Source organism: Penaeus chinensis, chromosome 42, assembly GCF_019202785.1.
Source record: "Penaeus chinensis breed Huanghai No. 1 chromosome 42, ASM1920278v2, whole genome shotgun sequence".
In the NCBI taxonomy this organism is placed as follows: Eukaryota; Metazoa; Arthropoda; class Malacostraca; order Decapoda; family Penaeidae; genus Penaeus; species Penaeus chinensis.
The window spans coordinates 12,496,274-12,508,773 of NC_061860.1; the positions used below are offsets into that span (position 1 = coordinate 12,496,274).

Sequence of the window (12,500 nt, forward strand, 5' to 3'; positions counted from 1 at the left end):
TTGCTGTAGCATGCTTTCAGCTAAAATCTAATTACGTTTCAACCTCTGGCGGGACTTGAACCCGCAATCCTTGGCTTAGGAGGCCAATGCCTTATCCATTGGGCCACAGAGGCGTCTGGTATGACAGGAAATGTTTCCTCGAAAATAACTGTCTGGACAGGCAAAACAGCCTGTTGTGACAATGTATAATTCGATAAACCATTGTCTTTCTGCATCTCTTCATTAATGTTACACCCGCATGGAATAGCATGTTTAGTTTCATAAAACAACGAATACCTACAGTTTTCACATATGATTATGAATATAATAAGCAACTAGATTAGTTAATAGTTGATAATTAAAGCTACACAAAATTAATGTATATTTGTATATATATATATATATATATATATATATATATATATATGGATGTGTGTGTGTAGAGAGAGAGAGAGAAAGGTGGATATAGAGTGTAGTTATGGACAGGTATATATAGCTGCAGTTATAGCTATACCTACCTACACACACACACACACACACACACACACACACACACACACACACACACACACACACACACACACACACACACACACACACACACACACACAGACACACACACACACACACACACTCACACACACACGTATATCCCCGCACGTACGCACACAAATGGTAAAGAAAATGAGAATCTAAATATGATGACCTTATTGCTCAAACACTGGATATTGGGCTTCAGTAAGATTCCACGCTGCTTTCACTTTACGATGGAAAAATAAATGCATGGATATAAACGATTTATTCATTATATTAATTCAGTTCGACTCGTATCGCACATACAATACCTTCAGTCAGCCTCCTCTTTTGTTATAAATCCTAGCCAAGCACCAATCACCCATTAAACATTTATACAGATTTAAACGAAATACTCGTTATGGTCGGACCCACGCTTCGCCGCCCCCTCGTGATTAATGATGTTGCTTTGCAAGGTACAGAATGAAAAGAGGCCAAGTGACAAAACAGGAAACGTTGGAATACGCGCAAACAAACGTAAATTAGCTAAACTTTTTTCAAGTGATCTGGAACTGTCTTCTCTATTGTTAGTTATAATGACGAAATGGGGGAATATACATGGAGTTATATTTTTTTCAAATACATACTACGCGCGCGCACACGCACGCACACACAAATAACCCCTAAAAAATAACACATACAAATATATGTGTGGATAACTATCTATATATTTACATATATGCATACATACTGTAGATTTGTTTTTCATTATATATACAAATATTTATCTTTAAAAGAATGTTCTACCTAAATGATAAAAAAAAATCTACAGAATTTAGATAATGCGATACTAAGATGCATTAATCTATATCACTTTCCCTTAATGAACGAAGATATATATGAAGTCCTGTATAATATTTCTTTACAACACAATTACTCTCGACAATGCCACACCGTTTTTTAAAGGGTTGGCAACGATCTGAGCCAGAAACACATGGAGCAAGCCAACCTGAGACACCGAATTGAAACCAAAAACGCTATTTGCTATATTTTTTCTTTCAACTAAAATTCTATTTCGCCTCAACCTCTGGCGGGACTCGAACCCGCAATCCTTGGCTTAGGAGGCCAATGCCTTATCCATTGGGCCACAGAGGCAACTAACATCATTTAAAAATACTTTCTGGACAGCCAGTACGAGGCACGAACGAAAACACAGTAGCGTGTTGATAACCATAAAATAAAGCAGAGGTTGAATACCATGGTTTCTATAGGAGGAATATGTAATTTTATCAGCAGCCTCTTGTGGCAACGTATAGTTCGATAAACCATTGTCTTTCTGCATCTCTTCATTGTTACACCCACATGGAATAGCATGTTTAATTTCATATAACAACGAATACCTACAGTAATGATATTTCAGACTGAATATAATTCTTTTCTATCCAACGATTTACTTTTACCATTGAAAGGCATTGGTGATCTCTACCTCCATCTGAACAAGTGACAAATTACGTGTGGTCGAGGTTTGGCCTTTGAAGGTCTATCCTAATGACGAAACTTCAGAATGACAAAACAGTATAACAGTTGCTCAGTTCTTGCTGGATGACTTTGTTTAATAGATATCTCTCAAGTCTGTATTTCTTAAGTAGGAAGAAACAATCTAGGTAACAACATAATTCTTTATATTTTCGCAATAATCTCAATAATTTTCCGTTAAAGTACGAATGAAAACTTGGAAATAAGAATCAAAATATTATGACCTTCTTGCTCAGACGAACACTGGATTTTAGGCTTCAGTAAGATTCCACGCTGCTTGTACTTTACGATGAATACATAAATGAGTGAATATAAACAAGAATTTATACATTAAATTAATTCAGTTCGACTCAGAAATGAGTCGAAGAAATTTGCATCGCGCATACAATGCCTTCAGTCAGCCTCCTCCATAGTTATAAATCCTAGCCAAGCACCAATCACCCATTAAACATTTATACAGATTTAAACGAAATACTCGTTATGGTCAGACCCACGCTTTGTCACCCCCTCGTGATTAATGTGGTTGCATATTTATAATTCTATTTCGCCTCAACCTCTGGCGGGACTCGAACCCGCAATCCTTGGCTTAGGAGGCCAATGCCTTATCCATTGGGCCACAGAGGCAACTATTATAATTCACTAGACAGCTAAGACAACGAGGCACGAGCGAAAACTCAGTAGCGTGTTGATACCGATAATATAAAAGAAGTGGAATAACACGGCCTCAATATGTAATTTTATCAGTGACAAATGATAAACGCTTGTAGTGATAAATGTTTATTGAAAAAAAAAATGTCTTTCTATTCCTTTTCTATAATATTACGCCCGTGTGGGACTGATGTGTTTACTTATATAAAGCTATGAGCGCCTACAGAAAGGATGTTTCAGACTGAGTATAATATTCCTTTTCTACATAAATATTGACTTTTACCGACGAGAGGGACGGATTTTCTCTATTGCCTTTTTCAGTTCAAGTAACAAATCTAGAAAAGTCATGCTTATCGTATTGTACAATAGTCACATATAGATGTGTGTGTATCCATAACTATGTACATATTAATACATACACATGTATGTATTTACCTATATATATGTAAACATACATACATACATGTGTATATATGTATATATATAATACATATATATATATACATATTCATATGTATGCCTATATATATGTGTATTATATATTGTATATATTATACATTATGTATTATATATCAATATCTATCTATATATATGTAAATCTTATATATATTATACATATATGTATGTATATATACACACACATAAGTATATACATATGCACACGAGGCTATGCAGAGCTGGTTTGGTAAACAACAGGTCATTGGAAGAATATAAAAGACGCATAATTAATATTCTGTCTCTAGACTGAAAAACAAATTTATGAATGCTATGTTAATTCTTTAAAAGTGTTATGGACAAAAAAATTCATGAAACCGAATTAGCTACATTTAGTCTGTTTTTTTTAACGTTATTAGAACTATCTACCTTTTTGTTAATTGTAATGAGTATACCGAAGTAGGGGAATAAGCATAAACTTTAACACTTGTACATCGTTGCTCATATTGTTTTTCCTATATACGCACATTTATAAGTATAAAAATATCAATGTTTATATATGTGTTTTTCCTTGTAAAGATGTATATATATTTTCAGAACTATGTGCTGCCTTTATAATATATATATATATATATATATATATATATATATATTCACAAAATTTAGCAACAAAAATACAATTTCGAAGTACAGGAAAACACACGAATATGCCGAAAGCCTTTTCGCATTTGCTGCTTCATCAGGGCATTACTCTCGTGAGTGCCACAGCGTTCCCTGAAGGGTTGGCAACGATACAGACCAGAGACACATGGAGCAAGCCAACCTGAGACTCTGAAACCAAGCCAAAAATGTTATTTGTTGTAGCATGCTTTCAACTAAAATAGTAATTCCCTTCAACCTCTGGCGGGACTCGAACCCGCAATCCTTGGCTTAGGAGGCCAATGCCTTATCCATTGGGCCACAGAGGCGTCTGCTGATAATAAAATCTTTCATCTAAATTGACTGTCTGAAAAAAAGAATAATGAAACGAACGACAACACAAGAACAATAGCGTATTATAGCAATAAAATGAAACAATCACAACATAAATTGAATACGATATTTTGATAATTTCTATTGTGTCAATGTATAATTTTATCAGCGGGACACGATATATATTTGTATCGGTAAGTGAAGTGTTCATTAAAAAAAAAAAAAAAAAAAAAATGTCTTTCTGTGAAGAGATAGTCTCTAGTACTTTCATTCGACAAGAAACACATCTAGAATAAAGTTGCGCGTTTAAAGTTGAGTAAAAATTTACTTAGAAAGTAGGAGGTTTTAAATTTGTCGTGGTTGGGTTTTTAAAAGTTTGTCCTTTTGACGACACCGCGAAATGAGAAAACAGCATAACAGTTGTTTAGTTCTGTTTAATGTAAAAATCTTCTGCTTGTATTTCTTTATTACAGAAGAGAAATCTAAGTACGTAATTCTTTATTTTTTCTTATCTTTCAATCATTTGCGATACAAATAAATAATTGCCGAAATATTCACGTATCTTGTGATTATGAAATGCATAAACAGCCAAATTGGCAACTATTTAGTGTGTCATTAAAAAAATTTCATATATAAGTGTCCTTTCATTATCATCGTATGATTAATGACAAAGTTAATAAATTATCTAATATTCGACCTCGTCTGTTTGGTACCACAATCTGTTCAATAAATGTTTACTCTTATCACACCGTATGTATATATAAAGATACATACCTTAATACGTAAATGTATACTCATGTATAAAATTCTAGCTAAATATAATATATATAGAGAGTTATGTTCATAGCAATTCATATACATATACATGTATGTATGTTTTTATATATACATATGTATATATGCATAGATGTGTATGTGTGTATTTTATATATATATATATAGAGAGAGAAAAAAAAAGAAGGTAGATAGATATATAGGTGTATTTATAGACATATATAAATATATAGCTATATATATATATACACATGCATTCATATTTATATATTTGTTTTTATATATCTGCATATATATGTGTATTTATCTGCATATATATACATATATATACATACATACATATACATATGCACGCTCGCACGCACACACGCACAATTATGTTGTTAATGTTAACGAAACTGAGAATCTTTCTATGGCTCAGACGAACACTGGATACTGGTCTTCAATAAGATTCCACGCTGCTTTAACTTTACGATGAATGAATAGATGAAGAAATATAAACCAGAAGTTATTCATTATATCAATACAGTTCTACGTAAATATTTTTACCGACGAGCGGGATATTCTCCATTGCCTTACTGCCTTCTTCAGAACAAGTAAGAAATCCACAATAGAGTTTTGCGTCTCACATTGCCCAATCCGCTCTTTAAAGGTTAAAATGCATGAACAAAATATGAGATTCTAAAGGTAGTGAGGACGAGGTCTGGCTTTTGAAGGTTTACGCTGCTGACGAAACCTCGGCATGAGAAAACATATGTTGCAATACTGTGTTTAGTGTATACCTCTCAAGCTTGCATTTCTGTTAGTTTGGAAGGACTATCTTGGCTAAAATTGTAATTCTTTATATTGTTCCTATCTCTCATTAAGTTTTCGTTGACATACGAATCAGATTTTGCCAAACTATTCTCATGTGTAATTAGGAAGAGATTGGGCAGCTTAATTAGAAGATAGTGAGAGTTAATATATTGAATACATATTTTCCTCCTTCATCAACATATGTTCAATAACAACTGGAAACCAAACATTAGAGCAGATTTGACCGCAAACTCACGTACATGATATACACCGATTTACATGTTGGTATATTATTTAATATTGGAACTCGGTTTATAAGCTCTACAACGTATACAATCAAGAATTTATCTTATTACACTGTCTGTATGTATATATAAACATACATTCATGCATATGCATATATATAAACAAACACACATATATCTATGTCTTTCTCTCTCTTTATATATATATATATATATATATATATATATATATATATGTGGACACGCACGCGCGCGCGCACACATACACCTATACACATACATATACATATATATACTTAATATATATATGTAAAAAATAAAAGTATGAACACACGCGCGCACACACACACACACACACACAGAGATATATGAGAGAGTAATCATTAGTAATTAGTAACGATAACGTTCAGAATCTCTATATCTTTTATTCCTTTTTTTGCTGTCAGAATAATAAGGGTAAAAAAAAGTTTTGGTTAATTTTTCGTATGGAATACATAAAACCCGTAATTCGTACTTAAAAATCAAAACGCCGATTAAAGTAGGGTTTCGTGCTTGTGACGTTCCGTTCTATTTTGTTCTGTCAATATTCTTTTCATTAAATTATGCTGATAAGGAGCGTGGCTCTATCGCGAGGGTAGACGGGGGACCCCCGCTCTTAACGGAGGCAGTGAAAGGCTTTCTCTGAGCTTGCGAAAAACCCGGGGCGTTCCTGTCGGTCTTGCGAGCTACGGTGGCGAATTTGAGCAGCACTCGAAATCCCTGAGAGAGAGAGAGAGAGAGAGAGAGAGAGAGAGAGAGAGAGAGAGAGAGAGAGAGAGAGAGAGAGAGAGAGAGAGAGAGAGAGAGAGAGAGAGAGAGAGAGGGGGGGGGGAAGGCAAGGGGTCATTCGTATACTCTAGGTTGTTACTTTTTACTGTTATTATTCCTTTTCACACATTCCATTTTCTTTGCCTCTCATATTTTCTTTGCTTCACCACTTATCACACGAATTATCCCATTTTGTCTACCTTCTTGCTTTTATTTCACCCTTCTTTTCTCCGTACGTCTGCCAGGGTCATCGCCGAACTCTCACATTAGTTTCGCACATTTTGTGTATCACGCATTTCTTTTTTTTTTTTTCTTTTTTGCATGTCGTATTACCTCTGTTCATTTCTTTTAATAACGAAGCCCGAGGCAACTTTCATCCATGCTGACAAGCAAGCATTAACAGACAAGAATTTGGTATTAAGCCTCGATAGTCCGAATAGTTATCCATCTCATTTGCCTCGTTTACACTACTCCAAGTACACGTAAATGAGTGAAAGGGATTCCTGTTTCAACAGTTGTTTCTTTATTTTGTTTTAAAAAACTATATAACTTTTCGCCTTTGTATAGATATATATGTATATATATGTATGTATATATGTTTATATATATATATATATATATATATATATATATATACACACATATATGTACACACACAAGCCAAGCGCCAATTATCAAAACAAAACACCGTGCAATAAAACAAAACAAAAAAACAAAAAAATGTAAGAAAGCCAAAGAAGTGGTTGCAAGAGAAATTTGATGAAATTATGAATTTCAGTTTCAATACCAGAGATGATCTAAAAGATAAAAGAGATTACTGGTCAACGATCATTGCAATTCTCTGGATCGGTGACAAAGATTTAAGGTCCCAATGACCTGGTGGGACGGGTCAGAGGGCTGCCCATACCTGGAGGGGTCACCAGTGAGGAACGAGACATAATGGCTCCCTGGTGCACCAAGGCCTATGAAAGGAAATGGTGCACCCACCCCTGGTTCATACCGTTGTGTGTTTGCCAGGTGTGGCGTCCTGTATTACTAGGAGACAGGAGTTCTGGAGGTTGAGCGATGATGCATGCTGCACCCTGCAACTAGCAACACACCTCTTTGGTCCTCTATTTTAGTTAGATGGGTGGCTTAATCAAGGCCCGGTCAAGTCAATCGGCTTCCCCTTGTACTCTTTGGTGGGTGAGGTGGGGGGGGGGGGGTGATGAAAAGAATTCTAATTCTTATGATTTCTACAAATTTACAAAGAACACTTTCCATGACGACCTATGTAATCCCCTGGCCAACCCCTCTGGAACATCTCATGTCGCTTTTGTACCTTTCCTACTTCTAAAGGGCAACACTGGAAATTGTAAGACCAGGTAAGAAGAAAAGTCCACAATCCATTGAGGAAACTTTACCTAGTAAATATGAAAGTATCTCATATAATAAATACACAGTAAAGACCATAGATGGTGTGACGTTTTTGAAGTTGAAGCATCTCAACATAATCTTCGGATCACCCCACAAAGAAATGGTAGCCTGATACTCAAAGTTTCGTCACCAGACAAGAGAGACTGCGTGCGATATGCGACATTCCTGAAAACACTAAATCAGTGCATTGTTAGAGGGACTAAATAATTTTCAGGTAGTGGAAATAAAGCGTTTTAAGAAGAAAGTTGGTGGTTTGGAACAATCTACACCAGCTCTTCTTCTAACTTTAGAAATGTTAGTCTTTCAAGAATCAAGTGGCATGGTATCACCTCAAGGTAAAGTCATATGTGCCCAACCCTATGCGCTACTTCCACTGAACAAAGCAACTTATGAAGTCTAATATGATTATTTATGATAATTCACAGTTACTCTTGCCAGTGCCACACCGTTACATCAGGAGTTGGCAGCGATCCGAGCCAGAAACACATGGAGCAAGCCAACCTGAGACACCGAATAGAAACCAAAACGCCATTTGCTGTATTTTGCTTTAAACTAAAATTTTATTTCGCCTCAACCTCTGGCGGGACTCGAACCCGCAATCCTTGGCTTAGGAGGCCAATGCCTTATCCATTGGGCCACAGAGGCGTCTGTAACAAATAAAATCTCTCATCTAAGCTGACAGTCTGAATAGGCGAAATACAAGCACAATAGCGTCTTAACACCAATAAAATTAAGCAGTCACAACGGAAGTGCAATGTATACTTATATCAGCGGGACACGATATAATTTCGCATCGATAAGTATTAATTGCAGAAACCACTGTCTTTCTGTGAAGGGATTCCGAAATGGACTAATTGTCTCTACTACCTTCATCAAGTAATAAATCTAGAATAAAGATACATGTTTCTTATTGCCCAATTCCGCATTTTAATGGTTAAAATACATTAAGAAAGTTGGTTTTAGATATGTGGTCGGGGTTTGGCTTTTGAAGGTTTTCCTGTTGACGAAACCTCAAAGTGAGAAAACAGTATAGCAGATGTTGATTTGCGTTTAATGCTTGTTTTTTTTCTTTTTCTTGGGGGGGGGGGGAGGCAAATGTTATTAAGTACGCAATTCTTTCATCTTGTGATTATGAAATACATAAACAGATGAATTGGTAGCTATTTAGTTGGTAATTTGGTATATATTATTTATATTGTCCATTCTTTATCATCACTTGATTAACGACGAAAGAAAACTCAACATTAGCATACCAGCGTCCGCATAAACACGCACGTAATAAGCACGCATTTAAACATTAGCAAATTATCTAATATTCGACCTCGCCTCTTAGATAACACACTCTATACAATGTTTCCTCTTATCGCACATGTGAATATACATATATATGTATATATATATATTTATATTATGTGTGTGTGGATATAGATATAGATAATGATGTGAATATAGTTTCAGATAGATGTATGTGTCTATGAATATGTATACTAGCTATATATGATATATACACATAGCTTTGTCCATATAAATTCATATACATACATACAAAAATACGTGGATATGTATACATACACATATATACATAGATATGTGCATATATGCATACATATACTTGTTTGTTTGAGTGTGTGCGTGTGTGTTCTATGTATATATATATATATATATATATATATATATATACAGAGAGAGAGAGAGAAAGAAAGGTGGGTATAAATCTAGATATAAGTATGGTTATAAACAGGTATAAGTACATAGCTATAGGTATACCAATATGTATATATATATATATATATACGTGTACATATACATATATATACGTGTACACACACACACACACACACACACACACACACACACACACACACACACACACACACACACACACGCGGATGCACAGTTCGGATGCTAATGTTAAAGAAAATGAGAATCAAAATATGATTGACCTTACGGCACAGACGAACAATGGATATTGGGTTTCAGTAGGCTTCCCCGCTGCTTTAGCTTTATGTGTAATTGTACACGAGAAGTTATGGATTATATCAATTCAGTGGCAGAAATAAGTCGAACTAATTCGCATCGCGCATACGATGACTTCAGTCAGCCTTTTTTTTGTTTATACAAATCCTAGCCAAGCACCAATTACCCATTAAACATTTATAATGATTTAAACAAAACACTCGTTATTGTCGGTTCCTCATGATTAATGTTGTTGCACTGCAAGGTGCAGAATGAAAAGAGGCCAAGCCGAGCATGGGCGTTTGAAAAACATAACAGGGCATTCAAAGTTGCCCCGGTAATACGAAAGGCGCAAGATAACGTAAATTAGCTACAGTTTTCCCCATGTGATGTGGAACTCTATTCTCTGTTGTTAGTTGGCGAAGTAGGGGAATATACATAAAGTTTAACATGATTTGCATTCGTTCATCGTTACTTATATTGTGTTTTTTATACATAGTGTGCGCGCGCGCACACACATCTATATAATATATATATATATAATATATATATATATATGTGTGTGTGTGTGTGTGTGTGTGTGTGCTTGTGGATATCTGTATATTTACATATATGTGTGAGTACATACTGTATTTTTGTTTTTCACTATACCAATGATATTTATCTTCAGAACAATGTGCTGCCTTAACAATAAAACAATATATATATACATTTATAAAATTTAGATCATGCAATACTAGGATACCGTATATTACTTTATAACATCACAATTACTCTCGACAATGCCACACCGTTCCTTCATGGGTTGGCAGCGATCCGAGCCAGAAACCCAAGGAGCAAGCCAGCCTGAGACACCGAACAGAAACCATGAATTCACTTTGCTGCATTTTGCTTTCGACTAAAATTCTATTACGCCTCAACCTCTGGCGGGACTCGAACCCGCAATCCTTGGCTTAGGAGGCCAATGCCTTATCCATTGGGCCACAGAGGCAACTAACATAATCGAAAATATCTCCCTGGACAGCCAATACAACGAACGAAAACACAGTACCGTGTTGATAACGATAAAATAAAACAGAAGTTGATTGTAATTTTATTAGTGGCAAATGATAAACTTTTGCATTGTTAAATGTGTATTGGAAAAAAATAATTGTTCTCTTGTATTTCTTCTATAACGTTACGTCCATATGTTTTACTTACATAAAGCTATGATAGCCCACAGAAAGGATTATTTCAGACTGTGTGTAGTATTCTTTTTCTACACAAATATTTACTTTTACCGACGAGAACATAAAAAATATCATATTGCTTATCATGTTGTACAATAGTTACGTATAGATGTACATATATATATAAATATATATATATATATATATATATATATATATATATATATATATATGTGTGTGTGTGAATGGTAAAACACTCTTCCGTGTTGTGATACTATGGTAGAAAAAAACACAATGCAAAAACGAGTTTTATTGAAAGTGAGACTACAGTTTCGAAATCCAACTTGATTCCATCTTCAGGTTTGAAGAGGAAAAGGAGAGGAGGGGGTATAAAAGAGAGAGAGGAGAGGCAACGCGGTAACACGGAGCAAGTGAGGACAGACGAACGGAAGTGAAGGGAGGTCAGATCAGGTCGGAGGGTGGCCGGCATAAGGGAGAAGGCGGAGGATATGGGAAGCGAATTGTCTTTCCTTCCGTTATCCAGGTCACGGTGTACCTTCTACAACGACTCCTCTCCTAAAGAGACTCCTCACCTGCCCTACACTAAGGAGATCCATTCTCTCCGTCGCCCTCCTCACCCTCTCAGGTAGATTTTTCACCAGGTGAACTCTCTGTCGCAACCTGTTCCACACAAGTCCTCCATCTAACTCGAAGGTGGGCACCTATGCTGTTCTTTGTGTCTCCTGTGATGAGCAGTACTTTGGCGAGACAGGCGCTAGTCTCAGTAAGCGTTTGTCTCAACATAAGTAGGCTGTATCCAGAGGACACAACAACAACGCCCTCTTTTGCCATCAGTGGGACCAGGCCATCAGATGGACTGGTCAGCGGCGCGAATTGTCTTCCCTTTCCTTCCGTTGATGGCCACGTCCGCAGACTGGTGGAATCATTCTTAATAAAGCTGCTGCTAATTTAATTTGAACAGCTTTGCTCCTGCAGATAGTCTCCTCGATCCCTACCTCCTCCGCCTTTTCCCTTATGCCGGCCATCCTGCGCATAGTCCGCCCGATCCACTGACCTGATCTGACCTCCCTCGATTTCCCATCGTCTGTCCTCACTTACCCCGTGTTACATCCCCTCCTCCTTTTCCTCTTCAAACCTGAAGATGGAATCCAGGTGGATTTCGAAACTGTAGTCTCACTTTCAATAAATCTCGTTTTCGCATTGTGTTTTTTTTACCATGTTTATATATATATAT

At 36.0% G+C, this 12,500-nt stretch overlaps 6 non-coding genes across 6 annotated transcripts; all 6 read right to left on the reverse strand.

The window, feature by feature from the left end:
* Positions 1-40: 40 nt before the first annotated feature.
* On the reverse strand, positions 41-113 carry Trnar-ccu. Its single transcript has one exon. It is a non-coding gene; the product is annotated as a tRNA-Arg (tRNA).
* A 1,461-nt stretch (positions 114-1,574) lies between these two features.
* Positions 1,575-1,647, reverse strand: Trnar-ccu. The gene has a single exon. It is a non-coding gene; the product is annotated as a tRNA-Arg (tRNA).
* Positions 1,648-2,579: 932 nt separating this feature from the next.
* On the reverse strand, positions 2,580-2,652 carry Trnar-ccu. The gene has a single exon. It is a non-coding gene; the product is annotated as a tRNA-Arg (tRNA).
* Positions 2,653-4,006: 1,354 nt separating this feature from the next.
* Positions 4,007-4,079, reverse strand: Trnar-ccu. The gene has a single exon. It is a non-coding gene; the product is annotated as a tRNA-Arg (tRNA).
* Positions 4,080-8,692: 4,613 nt separating this feature from the next.
* Trnar-ccu lies at positions 8,693-8,765 on the reverse strand. The gene has a single exon. It is a non-coding gene; the product is annotated as a tRNA-Arg (tRNA).
* A 2,229-nt stretch (positions 8,766-10,994) lies between these two features.
* On the reverse strand, positions 10,995-11,067 carry Trnar-ccu. Its single transcript has one exon. It is a non-coding gene; the product is annotated as a tRNA-Arg (tRNA).
* Positions 11,068-12,500: the final 1,433 nt, after the last annotated feature.